Source organism: Balaenoptera ricei, chromosome 17, assembly GCF_028023285.1.
Source record: "Balaenoptera ricei isolate mBalRic1 chromosome 17, mBalRic1.hap2, whole genome shotgun sequence".
In the NCBI taxonomy this organism is placed as follows: domain Eukaryota; kingdom Metazoa; phylum Chordata; class Mammalia; order Artiodactyla; family Balaenopteridae; genus Balaenoptera; species Balaenoptera ricei.
In genome coordinates, this window is record NC_082655.1 from 67,093,221 (window position 1) to 67,107,075 (window position 13,855).

Below are 13,855 nucleotides of genomic sequence, written 5' to 3' on the forward strand. Positions count from 1 at the left end.
TTTTGACAAATGTTTATTGGAAACCCAATTATGGGTTCATAAATCAGGGTTCTTTGTGGTCCATCAGGTAAGCTCACCAATGCCACCAGATGTCACAGTACATACCGATAGGGTAATTAAAACAACTCCTTGGAATGCTGTCCCGCTCCTACACAATGACAGAAGGAAAAATAGCTTATTATCTTTAATTTAACTTACTAAAAATGTAAGTTGCAAGATGTCATGATCATACCTTCCAGGGGAAAAAAAAACATTTGTTTTCTATTTACTGTTGGATTAAAAGGACAAGGTTAAGAATGATGTACGATCTGTCAGACAGATGATTTTCAAACATTCCTCACAATAAAAAGGGGAAAAAAATCTCATCTGCGTATATCCCATGACTGAACTATGTCCTTAGAAAAGTGATTCCTTTTTCTCTTTTTCCTTCCCTTCCTTGTACTCCACTCCCCTTTTAAAATAGCTGTTATTTCCTGAAGAAGTGAGTCCTGTTAACAACACTTAGTGTACCTGGGCCAATACACATTCAGTTGTATATTGCATGGACCTGAGCTGGATGAAAAATTCTGTGATAAAAGCTTATATTCTTCATTACCAAAAAGAAAACAGTTGGCAAGACAATTCTGGCAGAACAACAAACCCATTTCAACTGAAAATTGAAAAGACTTTTAACTCTAAACACTTTTGGAAGTCCATATATAGCCCAAATGTACTAATCATGAAAAGGGAGGGGAAGAAGTATTTAATGAAAGCAGGCATTTGCAAATTATAACCAAGAGTGGGAAATTTTCTTGACGTTTGATTTTCTAATCCCAGTGAAAGATGCAGAAAAATCAGATCTGAGTGATTAGCATAAGCCTAAGAATTTTGTCTCTTACCAATATTGCCAAATTTGTTAAAACTATCTCTATTTTAAATCTTTCCTTGTTATATAAGTCCTTAACTGACTCAGTTTTGCTTTCTAGGTAGGCAAAGTACCTTTTCCTTTATAGAGAGAATGATACATATGATTTAAGATATTTGAGTATATTGCGTGATGGAAATAGAAATTTTATGTTTCCCTATACAATACAGTTAAAAAGGGCTTCTGCCCTTTTTGTTTACACATCACTATTTAGCAGTGGAAACTCAGAGATCTCTGCCTGTCACAAACTGCTAGACAGACCTCTACATAATTCATCCCTAACAATCACAAGTAACACAGGCCAGAACATCAGGGATTTGCCTCTTGACTAGCCAGGCAGCTCCATGTGAAGTGCCAGTAGGGTAAGGCCACACATGCAGTGCTCTGCTATTACTCTAACTGCACTGCCCAAGCCTGCTGGCTTGGCTATTGCTGATAATATAAACAAGAGGGTGAGCGACAACTTAAAATGCTAACTGTTGAACTACTCTAATCTTAAGCCCAAGAAATTATGTCATCAAGACTGACTGACTTAAAAAGGACACTGTCTAAATACAGCTGTTATTTGTGAAAGACAAAAAATGTTACCACTGTATCATAGAAAAGTGTTTAGAAAGATAGAAAGAACTAAGTGGGAGCTGGGTCTCCTAGAGCATCCTGGATTCAAATTATCTGAGCAGCTCCATATGAAGAAGAGTTATGTTTAAATGGGTGCCTGAAGGACCCTGAATTCCCACAATGAATCAAGGGACTCTCTTATTGGCTTGAGTTGTATGAATCTTCACAATGTCAGGCTAGTGGACAGTTGTCAAGAACAACACACTGCTGTGAATAGTGGCATGTCAGCATGAAGAGCTCCACCGAATCACTCCCTAGTGAAACTGTGAGAATTATTAAAAAGCAAGCAATTAAAGCCTCTGGAAGTGGTCCTAAGTGTAAACAGCAAATGAAGAAACACCTATTCAAGAAAACCTAAGAAAGTTTCTAGAAGAAAGGTGAGAATCTGTGGTATTTGAATCAAGACCACTCTCCCCACTCCACACGCGGCACAACGAAGCAGACACTCCACTCAAGACTCCTGCAGCCAGGAACACAGGGCTCCCTCTTAGCGCTTTCTTCCTGAGAGTTAGCAAGACTTCAGTGTTCCTCATCTTGCACCCAGCTGCCTGTTGCTGGGGATAAGTCTCAGGCAAGCGCAGTCAAGAGGTGGGGTCTCCCTACTTTCACCCCACTCCCACTTATGGAACTGAGGCAGTGGGGATATCACACAGAGAGGCTTGCCATTGTCCCTCCCACCTCAGCTCCAGAGATTTTACCTGGGGGAGAAGCAGTCATCAACAGATAGCTCCTGATCTCTTCCCATAGAAACTGACTTCATTTGCAACAGAGCTTGGAGAAATTAACCTAAGAGCACTCTCAAGAACAGTGGAGGCCGTGGTGAAAGGCACCTGGGAGGAGATTTCTGTGTGAAATAAAGAAAAAGCTTAAAGTGTAGGCTGGCTAAATTGCAGAAGAGAGAGCTGGGGAATAAGACAGCTAGGAGGAGTCTTTCTGGGGTCAGAACAAATATCAAACACTGATCTCAGAAACTATTCTGTCCAAAAAGCCATAATTTGATTGGATTCATCTGTAGAGAAATTTATGCTCCAGGGCATTTTTGTAAAAAGTAGAGCAACCAGCCAACACTTAGTAGAGTTTTAACAGCTGAGTGTGGTCAGGGACAGAGTGGAAAAGACCCCTACGAGAGCTGCAGTCATCCCAAGGTGACTGTGGGCAAACCTAAAGCTGTGCCTAACAGCATCAGAGGCTTAATACTGCGGGTGGAGGGTGGGGAAGGATAGACTTCACTAAAATAATCCAGCCAATCACTAAACAAATAAGCAAGCAAATAACAATAACAAGCCCCAGAATGAAGGGACCAGTGCCCAAAGTTGCTACAACATATTATCTAAAATGTCTAGTTACCAATAAAAATTATGAGGCATGCAAAGAAACAAGAAATTATAACCCCCTACTCCAAAAAAGATAAAAGTAGGCAACAGAAACTTCCTATGAGAGCAACCAGATGCCTGATTCAACGTAAAAACTTTTCAAAGTAACGATTATAAATATGTTCACAGAACTAAAGGAAACCATATTTAAAGAAATAAAGGAAAGAATACTGACAGTGTTGTACCAAATGGAGAATACCAATAAAGAGAGAGAAATTTTTTTAAAAAGAACCAAATGGAATTCTGGAGTTAAAAGTACAATAACTGAAATAAAAAATTTGCTAGAAGGGATCAACAATAGATTTGAACTACCAGAAGAAAAAAATGGTAAACTTGAAGACAGATTGATAGAGATTATGTAAGCTAAAGAACAGAGAGGAAAAAGAAGGAAGAAAAATAAACAGAGCTTCAGAGAAATGTGCGAAACCCCTAAGCACACCAACATACAGATACAGGCAGTACCAGAAGGAGAGGAGAAAGAAGATCCATGACCAAGTAGGATTTATTCCAAGGATTCAAGGTTGGTTTAGCATTTGAAGTCAATTAAGGTAGTACATCATATCAATAGAACAAAAAATGAAAATCACATAATCACCTCAACCACATAATCATCTCAAAAGAAACTGAAAAAAATACGTCACCCCTTCATGATAAAAACATTAAACAAACCAGGCATAGAAGGGAACTTCTCCAACCTAATAAAGAGCATCTATGAAAAACCCACAGCTAATATCATAATTAATGGTGAAAGACTGAACTCTTACCCCCTAAAATGAGGAGCAAGACAAGAATGTCTGCTCTTACCACTTCTATTCAACACTGTACTGGAAGTTCTAGCCAAGGGAATTAAGCATGAAAAAGAAAAGGCATCCAAACTTGAAGGGAAGGAGTAAAACTATCTCTATTTGTAGCTGACATGCTCTTGTATATAGAAAATCCTAAAAAATCCTACCACTAAAAAGCTATTAGAACTAATAAATAAGTTTAACAAGGTTGCAGGATTCTAGATCAATACACAAAAATCAGTTGTATTTCCATACATTGGCAATGAACAATCTGAAAATGAAATGAAGAAAACAATTCCATTCACAACAGCATCAAAAAGAATAAAATACTTAGAAGTAAATTTAACAAATGCATTAAATTTACACTCTGAAAACTATAAAAAAATTGTTCAAAGAAATTAAAGATCTAAATAAGTAGAAAAACATCCTACATTCAAGGACTGGAAGATTTAACATTGTTAAGATGGCAATACTTCCCAAACTAATCTATAGATTCAACACAATCCCTATCAGAATCCCATCTGACTTCTTTGACAAGCTGATTCTAAAATTCATATGGAATTGCAAAGGACCCAGAATAGCCAAAACAACCCTGAAAAAGAAGAAATAACTAGAAAGACTCACACTTCCCAATTTTAAAACTTACTACACAGCAACAGCAATCACAACAGTGTGATACTAGCACAGGGACAGACATACAGACCAATAGAATAGAATTGAGAGTCCAGAAATAATCCGATACCTCTTTGGCCAACTAATTTTCAACAAGGGTGCCAAGACCAGTCAATGGGGAAAGACTAGTCTTCTCAATAAATGGTGCTGAGACAAGTGGATAGTCACATGCAAAAGAATGGCATTGGATTCTTACTTCACACCACATACAAAAAATAACTCAAATGGATTGAAGACATAAAGGTAAGAACAAAAACTATAAAACTCTTAGGAGAAAACATAATGGCAAATATTCACGACCTTGGATTTGGCAAAGGATTCTTAGGTATGACACCAAAAATATGAGTAGCAAAAGGAAACATTGATGAATTGCACATTATCAAAATTCAAAACTTTTGTGCTTCAAAAGACACCATCAAGGAATGGGAGCAAACATTTTCAAATCATATATTTGATAAGAGACTTGAATCTAGAATATATAAAGAAACCTCACACATCAATAATAAAAGGACAAATAACCCAGTTAAAGACTGAGCAAAGATCTGAACAGACATTTCCCCAAAGAAGATATACAAATGGCCAATAATACCTGTATGAAAAGATGCCTGACATTACTCATCATCAGGGAAATACAAATCAAAACCTCAATGAGATACCATTTCTACCCACTAGGACAGCTAAAATCAAAACGTCAGATAACAATTGTTGGCAAAGACGTGGAGGGACTGGAACCCTCATACACTCCTGACAGGAGTGTAAAATGGTGCAGCTGCTTTGAAAAACAGTCTGGCAGCTCTTCAAAGAATTAAACATATGACCCAGCAATTCCACTCCTAGGTATATACCCAAGAGAAATGAAAACATACATCTACACAGAAACTTGTACCAAATGTTTATAGAAGCATTATTCATAATAGCCAAATAGTGGAAACAATCCAAACATCTATTAACGGACAACCAGATAAACAAAATGTGGTATATTCATACAATGGAATATTATTATACATAGAAAGGAATGAAGCACTGACACATGCTACAACATAAATGACCCTGGAAAATGTTATGTTAAATGAAAGAAGCCAATCACAAAAGACCACATATGATTCCATTCACATGGAATTTCAGAATAGGAAAATCTATAGAAAGATTAGTGGTTGCCTAGGGCTGGGAGCAGTGGAAGAGAAGATGGGGAGGCCAGGATTGGGGAAGGTGGGTTATTAGTTAGTGTTCTCCAGAGAAATGAAACCAATAGGATGTGTATATATAGAAAAAGATTTAAGGGATTTACTCATGCAATTATAGAAGCTGATAAGTCCAAAATCTGAAGGGTGGCCAACAGGCTGGAGAAGCAAGATGAGCTCATGCTGTAGTTCAAGTTCAAAGGCCAGAATTCCCTTTTGCTCCGGAAGAGGTCAGTCTTTTGCTCTATTCCGGCCTTCAGCTGGTTGGATGAGGCCCACCCACGTTATGGAGAACAATCTGCTTTACTCAAACTCTACCTATTTAAATGTTAATCTTATCTAAAAACATCTTCATGGAAAACCCAAAATAATGTTTGACCACATATCAGGGCACTCTGGCCCAGCCACATCTACACACCAATTAACCATCACAGGTGTGATAAAGGTACTGAAGTTTTTTTTGAGGTGATGAAAATGTTCTAAAATTGACTGTGGTAATGGTTGAACATGTCTGTAAATATACTAAAAAACACTGAATTGTACACTTTAAGTAGGTGAGTTGTATGTGACATATCTCAATAAGGCTGTTAAAAAAAAAAAAAAAGAACAGACTACCACAGTAATTTTCCCACAATTTTTTAAAAAGTGCTTTTTATCCATAGACCACCAAAACACACAAATCACTCTCCGGAGTGGTGATCAATCAATTAAGAAACAGGTATTTACTAAGCCTTATCCTACCACCGTGCTGAATACATAGACAGTGCTCAGAAGTACAAACTGCTGGATTGATTAATTGCTCCAAAGAGGAATCAGATGACTTTCCTAGTAGTCTATGGAATGAGATATATTCACTTTTCCAGGGGTTCACAAAAAGTAACAGTACTTTGTTGCTATTGGAAACTCCTGAAAACTCTATGCAAAGACCTCCAAGGGGGCACAAAAATACAATCCCCGATCTATACAAGTTTATAGTAGAGTTAGCAAGCATACTGTTAGACACATAACAAAAACTATAAGTAAAACTAATGTTTAATCTTAAAGCAACCATAACTAAGGGGTTCTGCGGTCCAAAAATAAGAGAAATAATACTTACCAACAAATATTTAATGAAATCCTACCATTCATTAAGTGCATGCACACATCTACACACCACACACAAATATTCATGCATACTTCCAAAGGCCAGGAAATGATTTGCAATTTAAGCTTCATCCTGATTTCAGTACTAACTAGTTTTATTTAGCAGTCCCTGTAGATTATATTTTCTACATATCAGGAACAATACTTACCACACAAGAAAAAACTAATGAAAAACTAAGATGTTACATGCAAAAAAATTAAACTTCTTTGCCATATAATTCCAAACTTTTTATATGAGTATTGCTATTTTATATGTGTGGAAGTAATTTTACAAAGGTATAATAATGGCATCAAAACCAAGTTCAAAATATACTGCATGCTGGTGGAAGCATGTCAAAAATAGAAAATTTCAGAGATGGTTACAATCTATAAAATACTATCATATATAGTATCTCACTGATTTTTCACAGCAGCCCAGAGAGATAGTTGTATTATATAATTCTCGCTCTACATATATAGAGACTGAGACTTAGAGAGATTAAATCATCAAGGTCATCCAGGTAATAATGTCAAGGCACGGAATCAAACTCAGGTCTTTGGGCTTTCAAAGCAAAAAGGAAAAAGAAAACATAACAACAACGTGCAAACTACATCTTTTGCTTTTTCTCTAGTCCTTTTGTACCATCAAACAATATATCTAGGAGAAAAGAATTACAAATTCCCTATACTCTGTGAATCTTTATGTTCTGTGAGTTGAGGTTAGTGTATACTAGGTTCAGTATTTTTTAAAAAGTACTTAGGTCTCATTTTCACACAATAAAAAGTGCATGTCTTAAAACAATAAATACCACTTAAGTATAGAATTATCTCCATAACAAACTAAACCTATTATCAAAATGTAGTCTCTTTGGGAAACCACAAATTGTTCATGTTAACCCCCAAAACTACTAGGTACATATGCAAATGCCCACTTAGAAAAGTCCAACTTTTAATTGTGATCACAAAACAGGCATCAGCCAGAGTTAGAACTGCATTATACTTCTATGACCCCCGCAATCATAAAGACAAGCTTTGATTTATATTACAGTTGAGAATGAGCCTCAAAATATTGTACAGGAAATTAATGTTTGGCTTCGGTTTTCTTATGGCTTGTGGCAATACTGTAACTGAGAGCATAAACCAGGGAACCTATTAAGCTGCACATCCAATTTGTCTGTGGTTCCATTGCCCTCTAGTGGCTATTTTAGAACTAGTTATTAACAGTGCTATATAACGGTTGCCATCAAAAGTCAGCAACAGTTCTCAAAGCCGGATGGGCAGATCAGCAGCATTAGCAACATCCAGGAACTTCTTAGACATAACAAAGTTCAAGCCCCACCTAAGACCTACTGAAAAGAAACTCTGTGGATGGTGTACAGTAATTTGTTTTAATGGCCCCTCCATGTGATTCTGATGCACACTAACATTTGAGAACCACTAGTCTAAGGGAAGAATTCTATTTGTATTTGAAGTAAATGTGAAAGTATATAGGTGCATGTAATGGTTAATTTTATGGGTTAACTTGACTGGGCTAAGGGATGCCCAGATAGATGGTAAAACATTGTTCCTGGGAGTGTCTGTCAGGGTGTTTCTTGAAGAGATCAGCATTTGATTTGGTGAACTGAGTAAAGCAAATGCCTTGCCCAGTGTGGGTGGGCGTCATCCAATCTGTTGAGGGCCTAAATAGAACAAAAAGTCAGAAGAAGGGCAAATTCGCTCTCTCTGCTCAAACTACATCTATCTTCGCTTGTCCTCAGACATTGGTGCTCCTGGTTCTCAAGCTTTTGGACTCAGACCATTATTTACATCATTAGCCCCATGATTCTTAGGCCTTCAGACTTGGACAGAATTACACCACAGGCTTTCATGGTTCTCCAGCTTGCAGGTGGCAGATGGTGGGGCTTTTCAGCCTCCATAACCACATGAGCCACTTCTTATAATAAATCCCCTCTTGCAGGTATCCATATATATCCTACTGGTTCTGTTTCTCTGGAGAACCCTGACTAGGACAGTGCATATGAGTGCTCTTTTATGAGATTATTGCTCATAATTATTCCTATGCTTTTCTAAATTTTCAAAGGCCCTTCATATGTGCAGAATAATCTAGAAAAAGCTGACACTTAGTTGGCAGGGGATTTAAAAATGCTATAAATCTATGACTGAATGATATAGAAAATAGGATAAAATGAATAAAGGTAAATTAATTAGATATTAAAAGTTCATTTTAAGAGCTTGCTAACTAGCCAAAACATCTGACCAGGATCCAGGATCCATCCATTTGTTTCTTTGCTATAAAATCAATGGAAAAATGTTTGTTGAATGGAATGAATATTCAATACAGGTTTGGATAGGGCATTTAATATTCAGACTCTTTAGTAGATGTATATTATTTTCTACCCATTTTTCCATTACATAAATTGCTACTTCCCATTACATATATTGTTAGTTGAATTATTCAAACTATCAGTGACACAACCTCAGCCCCATGCTGAAGTAAGGCCAAAAAATATTGGGGTCAGACTTTTAAAAAATTGTTTTGTGGGCAAATAAGTAATTTAATAATAGTTTTAAAATCATGTTTAATTTAGTACAGCTCTAGGCTGCTGATGGTCAGTTCATCTATTTATCAGATAAAGAACAGAATGAAAGTAAACTAGACTTGACGTCAAAAGTATGAGATTTGATCTGTGTGAACTTTGGTGAGTTACTTAAATTCTTTGAGGCTTGCTTTTCCCAGCTAAAGGGTAGTGATAATAATAACTATATTGCTCAGTTTTTTGTGAGGGTCAAATAAGTAAGGATATGAGAGGATTAAATGTTAAACAAAAGGAATTTACACATCATTTTAAGCAAATATCACAGAAAGATTGCTGAAAATGTTACTGATTAATAAAAAAGATGGGTATAACTCCTACTGTTTAAACCCTCTCACAAACAACCACTGTAAACTCTGGACAAAATATGAAAAAAAACTACCTGAAAACACTTGACAGCAAAAAAGCAGGCAGACATTGGAAAGCGGTCAACATTGGGGAGAAGGAATGGCACTGAGTGAAGACAGACCCCAGTCAGCACACTGCGTACACAAACCCAGATAGAAAAGCTGCAGTCTTAATGGTTTAAAGTCCCAGAGGACAGAGTATGGAGTGACCACAGCAACTGAAAAGTGATGGTGAAAATCCTAGAAAGGAGACAGCCAACATAGAGACAGCCTCATTCCATATATTAACTCTTCCCCAGTCTCTGACTGACTCTGAACTATATATACATGAGGAGTAGACTCCATGTAGAACACTGAAGGTTAAACAAATAAAGGTTGATTAGAGTTCAGAGTTTAAAGTTCAAGTTAAATGCCTGCTAAAAAAAAAACAAAACATACTCCTCTAAAAAACAAACAATCAAGAGGATTTAAAGTGCATCACTCATAGCATCCAGGACACAATTCAAAATTAGTGGACATACGAGGGAACAGGAAAATGTAAGCCACACTCAAGAGAAAAGGTGATTAATGGAGACCAATCCTGAGATGACCCAGATATTGGAATCAACACATAGGGGTTTTAAGCATCTATTATAAGTATTATCAAAGATATAAAGGAAAACATGCTCTTAATGAGTAAAAACATAAAATCTTAGCAGAGAAATAGAAGCCATAAAAAAGAACCAAATGAAAATTCTAGAACATAAAAATATCTGAATTTTTTAAAAAAAAATCATTGGATGAGCTTAACAGATTAAATGAATGAATGAAAAAGTCAGTGAACTTGAAGACAAATCTAATATGGAGGACTGAGAAAATAAATTGGATAAAAATGAACAGAGCCTTCGGGGTCTATGGGATAATATCAGTAGGTCTACCACGTGTTAGTGAAGTCCAAAAAGAGAGATAAAGTGATAGAAAGAATATGTGAAGAATACCAGAAACTTTAAATATGGTAAAATGTACAGCTTCAAGAATCTCAGAGAACCCCAAGTAGGATAAATACAAGCTATACCCATAAACATAGTCGTGAAACTACTGCAAACCAAAACCTAAAGGTAAAATCTCAAAACAGCCAGAGAAAAATAACAAATTACATATCAAGGGACAATGATTTGAATTATTACTAACTTCTCAACAAAAACAATGGATACTAGAAATTAGTTGAATAATCTTTAAAATGCTTAAAGGAAAAGGGGCTTCCCTGGTGGCACAGTAGTTAAGAATCCACCTGCCAACACAGGGGACACAGGTTTGAGCCCTGGTCCGGGAAGATCCCACATGCTGCGGAGCAACTAATCCCGTGCGCCACAACTACTGAGCCTGCGCTCTAGAGCCCGCGAGCCACAACTACTGAGCCTGCGGGCCACAACTACTGAAGCCTGCGTGCCTAGAGCCCGTGCTCTGCAACAAGAGAAGCCACTGCGATGAGAAGTCCGCACACCACAACAAAGAGTAGCCCTCGCTCACTGTAACCAGAGAAAGCCTGTGTGAAGCAAAGAAGACCCAACACAGCCAAAAATAAATAAAATAAATAAATGTATTTTAAAAAATGCTTAAAGGAAAATAAAACTGTCAACCCAGAACCCTATATCTAGCAAAAATAATCCTGTAAGAATGAAGGAGAAATAAAGACATGTTCAGATAAAGGAAAAAGAAAAAAGAATTCATCATCAACAAACCTAAACAGAAAATGCTAAAAGAATTTCTCGTGGCTGAAGAGAAATAACACATGGACATCTAAATCTTTAGGAAGGAATAAAGAGCACTTTCATTTTATGACTCAAAGTCTTTTGGTCCTTTATGACTCAAAGGCTCTGACTCAAGTGCTGCTAAATGAGCCTAACTTTTCCCATCTTCACTCTCTCAAATATACATGTATACATATACACTAAAACATGCAGAGAGAGGGAGAAATACAGTAAGTGGGGTTCACACATACAAGGATCACGTGCCCAAAGTAAACTCTAGATTCTCTAGCTCCTGCAAGAATGGTTCTTCCACATTGCCTAACTTTCTCAAAGAGTAGTGCAGGGGACATCTGATTGAGTTTTATATACTCTATGTAGGTATATAAATATAACCACTTCTGTTATTCAGTATTTATTTGTTTCATTTACTATAAAATCAAAATTGCAAACAGTAAACATTCAGAAAGTCAGTTTCTGTAAATGCTCAGTACGTAACCTTCTCAAGGAACATAACTCTATTCTACACTTGTTTTGTATCCACAACAGTACCTAACAGAATGCTAGGCACAGAGTTAATGCTTAACATACATACTTATTATTTTCTAATAACTTTGATAGTTGAACCTTTCTTCCCAAAAGCTATACAGCAATTTTATACTAAGTTACAAGACTAAATATAGAAACGGACATTTTTTTATCTTGGTGATAGAGAAGGCTATTGTTTGGGGACTCACTCATTAAGAGCTGACCCAAGGAAAAGAAAGGGTAAAGAACTGAAAAAGAAAGGATAATTTGATGGAAAATGTGTCATTATTTCCAGGAGTTCAACCTAACCCAACTGTCTTACGTATTACCCCTAGGACCAAAATTTAGTTCTTACTAGATGGAATAATGCAGAAAACTATTTAAATATGATTTGGTTATTTCAAGTGGTTTCCCCAATTTTTAGTCAAGTTTTTGGGTGTTTTGTTGTTGAGTTGTAGTTATTTCTATATTCTGGATATTAACCCCTTATCAAATATAGACATTTCCCCAACGAAGATACACAAACGGCTAACAGGTATATGAAAAGTTGCTCAATATCACTAATAATTAGAGAAATGCAATTCAAAACTACAATGAGATATCACCTCATACCCATTAGGATAGCCACTATCGCCACACACACACACAAAAAAACAGAAAATAAGTGATGGTGAGGATGTGGAGAAATTGTCATCTTTGTGCACTGTTAGTGGGATTGTAAAATGGTGCAGACATTATACTAAAACTGTATGGAGATTCCTCAAAAGATTAAAAATAGGAAAACCATATGATCCACCAATCCCACTTCTGGGTATATATCCCAAAGAGTTGAATGCAGATTGTTGGAGAAACATTTGCAAATCCATGTTCTTTATAGCATTATTCACAAAAGCCAAGAGGTGGAAGCAACCCAATGATGGATGAATAAAGAAAATGTGGCATATATATATATACAATGGAATATTATCCATCCTTTAAAAAGAAGGAAATCCTGTCACATGCTACAACATAGATGACCTGTGAGGACATTATGCTAAGTGAAATAAGCCAGTCACAAAAAGACAAATACTGTATGATTCCACTTATATGCAGTATCTACAGTAGCCAACTTTATAGAAATAGAAAATAGAGTTGTGGCTGCCAGAGGCTGGAGAAGGAAAGGAATGGGGAATTGTTCAATGGGAACAGAGTCTCAGTTTTGCAAGATAAAAATGTTAATAGACGGGCTTCCCTGGTGGCGCAGTGGTTGGGAATCCACCTGCCAATGCAGGGGACGCGGGTTCGTGCCCCGGTCCGGGAGGATCCCACATGCCGCGGAGCGGCTGGGCCCGTGAGCCACAACTACTGAGCTGGCGCGTCTGGAGCCTGTGCTCCACAACGGGAGAGGCCGTGACAGTGAGAGGCCCGTGCACCGCGATGAGGAGTGGCCCCCGCTTGCCGCAACTGGAGAAAGCCCTTGCACAGAAACGAAGACCCAACACAGCCAAAAATAAATAAATAAATTTATAAAAAAAAAAAAAAATGTTAATAGAGCAGCACAACAAAGTGAATATAGTTAACACTACCAAACTGTATACTTATAAATGGTTAATATGGGTTAAGACGGTCAATTTTCTGTTTTTTCTTGCTCTTCCCTCCTTTCCCTTTTCCTCTACTCAGTATGTCCCCAACTCAAAATATATTCACTGAATCAATAAAATAGAGGAAAGAAGAATGAGTATCCTGCTCTTCTCTTCCTTTTATTTCCCTACTACGAGTACATCAGTTTTAGCTCAGAAACAATGAGGGAAAAGTTGGAGGGAAGTTCAATTCCAGCCTTCTAATTATGGGAATGAGACCATTTCTTTCAGTTCAGGCTCAAGATGGCAACTCTACCAGGCAATAGGCAAATATATCTAAGTACCCAAGATCTTCAAAACCAAGTGAGAAATTAACTTAGATAATAAAAACATTATTATACTCTCTAACATTCATAATTAATGTACTAGAACTGCCCTCAAATTA